Source organism: Anas platyrhynchos, chromosome 5 (assembly GCF_047663525.1).
Source record: "Anas platyrhynchos isolate ZD024472 breed Pekin duck chromosome 5, IASCAAS_PekinDuck_T2T, whole genome shotgun sequence".
Classification (NCBI taxonomy): domain Eukaryota; kingdom Metazoa; phylum Chordata; class Aves; order Anseriformes; family Anatidae; genus Anas; species Anas platyrhynchos.
The window spans coordinates 68091280-68095062 of NC_092591.1; the positions used below are offsets into that span (position 1 = coordinate 68091280).

The 3783-nt window shown below is 47.7% G+C and overlaps 1 long non-coding RNA gene across 1 annotated transcript; it reads right to left on the bottom strand.

Annotated features, from left to right (window-relative positions):
* Positions 1-789: 789 nt before the first annotated feature.
* Positions 790-2685, bottom strand: LOC140002548 (uncharacterized). Its single transcript, XR_011809360.1, has 3 exons — positions 2512-2685; positions 2119-2239; positions 790-1111 (listed from the first exon to the last, which is right to left on the bottom strand). It is a non-coding gene; the product is annotated as an uncharacterized lncRNA (long non-coding RNA).
* Positions 2686-3783: the final 1098 nt, after the last annotated feature.

The window sequence follows — 3783 nt, forward strand, 5'->3', positions numbered from 1 at the left end:
TTCTTTTTCAGTAGTTCAGCCCTTGTCAACTCGGAGGTGTCATGTATTTGGCAATTTTATTTATGGTAGCACTCCCCTCCCCTCCCCTCCCCTCCCCTCCCCTCCCCTCCCCTCCCCTCCCCTCCCCTCCCCTCCCCTCCCCTCCCCTCTCCTCTCCTCCCCTCCCCTACCCTCCCCTCCCCTCCCCTCTCCTACCCTCTTTTGCCTCCTCTCCCCACTTTTGCCTCCCCTCCCCTCCCCCCCATCCTCTCCCCTCCCCTCCCGTCTCCTCCCCTCCCCTACACCCCCTCCCCTATGCTCCCTGTCCCTATACTCTTCTACACTCCCCTCCCCTATACTACCCTACACACTCCTACACTCCCCTCCCCTATCCTACCCTAAACTCCCGTTGGCTACACTACCCTACATTACCCTATGCCCCCCTCCCCTACACTCTCCTACACTCCCCTCCCGTATCCTACCCTACACTCCCCTAAACTCCGATCCCCTACACTACCCTATACTCTCCTATGCTCCCCTCCCCTCTAACACGCTACACTACGCTATGCTACCCTACCCTACCCTACCCTTCCCTACCCTACCCTACCCTACCCTACCCTACCCTACCCTACCCTACCCTACCCTACCCTACCCTACCCTATCCTATCCTATCCTATCCTATCCTACCCTACCCTACCCCACCCTATCCTATCCTATCCTATCCTATCCTAACCTCCCCCTGCCCTCCCCTCCCCTCCCCTCCCTTCCTTTTATTCCCTCCCCTTCCCTCCCCTCTTGTCTTCTTCTCTCCTCTCTTCTTTCTTTCGGGTAACTTCAAATCGCTTCAGTCGTTCTCATAGCTCCTATCCCTGGCTGATTCACGGGAACCCATCAGCAGCAACCAGAAGCGCTCCAGCTGCTGTGTCACTGGTCGAGCAACAGTCTCCAAGTGGGAATCGCTGACTTCGTTGTGTGGCTCAGACAGGTGCCTTGCAGTTCCACCGTGGCCTGGACGTTTCCTCTTGCTGTGTCCCCACCTACAGCGCACTTCTGCTTAGAAGCAGCAGCAGGCTTTGCAAGATGTCCCACTCCTTCCATTTTCAGTGGTTTAGCTTGGCTAGCCGGGTGGTGTCTGTCAATAGAAGACAACAACGAGATTTGGGTTAGAAACAGCTAACTGAGTAGTTCCTTTGCACAAGGGCAAGGAATATCTACCCCTTCCTACTGGAGGCTGCAGTGTCAGAGATAATGACGGGTCCTTCCGAGAGCTTTGAAATATCCCTTGGGGATGCTGAGTCCAGAGGACCAGAGCAAACCTGTCTAAAGTACACCGTGGAATCACTCGGAATGACTTCCTAGCAGAAGCATGTGTCTGATACGGCTTCAGCTGCTTGCAGTGTTCTTCTTCACCTCATACCTAAATTCAGATGAGAGATCTCAATGAAGATGGAAAGGTTGAGAAATAGAGAAATCACTGATGTGCTTTGAGAACTTCTAAGGACTGAGTACTGCATCAATCCAATGTTGTAACATTAAGGATTGGTTAGAAAAGCAAACGTTAAAAACAAGGAAAGGGGAAGAACAAGTAATCTTTCTTAAAGTATCTATTCTATTTAAGGTATCTTTAAAGAAGTAAATAAGTACTGAAATATATATGCAGATAGAGAGAGAGAGAGAGAGAGAGAGAGAGATACAGAAACCTAAGAGTCTGCTGTGCAGGTTAGCTTCTTGCTCTCTTTTCTAAAAGTCACAGTGAATGCAGCATCTGTGTGCGTTACAAGCATTACCCTCAGTCCAGCACAGGTACACACGAGAGGTCAGCCTGCAGGTTGCGGAGGCAAAGCAACTGCTCTGGCTGGATGTGAAGAGCCAAGACAGAAGTTGCTGTCAGGGAAAAGATACACAGAGGGGATGAAAAAGACGGAGTGTGCTTCCGACCTTCACAACTTCTAAGCAAGCGGAGATGAGGTTGTGGAAGAAGCAAATAAGCTGTTGATCTAGAAGCAGCCTGAAGATTGTCCTTAAGCAAGGCCTTGCATTCTTCATTTTTACAGCATTGCTTGCCTTCAAGTGCACGACGATGATTTTATGAACTTTCTACCACTACAGAAATGCACCGGATTCTTTCACAAAACTTACGGGTGGTACTTGGCATTATTGGTCAGCATTCTCTATTTCCTTCTTCATCTCAATTCTCTTTTGGCCTGTGAAGCTTTCCAGATCAGAGGAGAAGATCCACAGTAATACGGAGCTTTGGATACTGCAAAGGAAACGAAGAATCCTACTGACAACTCTTTTCAACCTCGCCTGCAAGCATCACAGAAAAGAACACCGAAAGAACACCGCTTTATCATGGGAAGCATAAATTGGAGCATAGGTGTCCTATAGCTGAAGCGAGGTGAAGCAGGTTCCACACAAGGTGAAGGAGCACACCCATAAGCATTTCCATAAAGCCGTGTTTTCAAACAAAGGGTTAAGATTTAGATTTTCTTACAAGTGAAGAATGAAGAAATAAAAGAAAAAGAAAATTACCAGGACATCCAGTTTTCCTCTAGCTTGCTTTGCTTCTTTCCGAATCTGAGTCTGGAGTGACAGTCAGGGAGCAGCGTTGTGCAGAAATGCCAAAGCCTCCCCAGCTGGTTGTACCTTCATCAGCAAGGGCTTTGATACTGCTGCCTCCTCAGCAACATCAGCCATTTCCGAGGAAAGCTGGTGTCCATCATGTCAAATAGGAATGGGAAATCCCTCTTGCCACAACTTCACACTCACACCAGAGTTGGCAGGACAGGCCGATGGACAGAGAAGCGTCTGCAACAGTGTTAGAAAACAGACTTTAGATTTCCGTCAACCCAGGAAGAATTACTTGCTCATCCCTTCAAAGTGAACTCTGAGTAGAAGGAGGGGATCCCAAGCTGCATTCCTGACATCTATGCTGCAAAGTCATCCAATGGGACATGTTACTGGACCAGCCTGTTACGAACAGAAACAGGACTTTGAGGTTATGCTGTTGGATTAGAATTAAGCTCAAAGAGTTAGTCCTTTGACGTGTTTTTGTTTGCAAGTGTTTTCACTGCTTCCCAGACAATGTCTCCAGCAAGCTAGCTGCTTGCTTCATTTGTTCTGTTCTGTTCTGTTCTGTTCTTTTTGATTCTGTTTTGTTTTGTTTTCTCAGCCAGGATTCTTAGAGAAATGAGATTAAAGTGATCATATTGTATGTCCACCCATCCCTCCCTCCCCTTCGCTTGTCCAGAGCTTTTACCTCGTCCAGCAGCTTGAATGAGCTCGGTCCTAGGTGCAGTTGTGTCCAAGCCATTCTGTTCCTAGACGTGTTGTGAGAACAGACAGCTAAGTAGTGGGGAGAGGACGTGCTGCTGTCTGCAGTGTGACCTCAGCGCTTACCAAACAGTAGGGAATACACAGAGAAGGGCCTTAGGAGAACTTCAAGCCCCAGATACGTTTTATGTGGAAACCATATTTCCCAAGATAACACTGGACACAACTGCATAATCAAAAGGGATTCATTTCTTGGTTCATTCAACTCCTAGGTTTTAGTTTTAAAACATGTCTGTCTTGGCTTAAAGCACTCTTCCAATCTCTATTTCCAGTTCCTAGGATTTCCTGAAATAGGGAATCCCACTTTTTCCTTTTACAATCTCCCAGTCTCTTCTTTTTTACCTCTCCCCAAGAAACTTAGCACTGCTCTCTTCATACTTGACAACTAGATATGGAGCTGTATCAGCCAGAAGGAAGTTTCCTTCACACTTTCTGCTTCTTACGGTATCTGGGCTCTTACCTTTACACTTA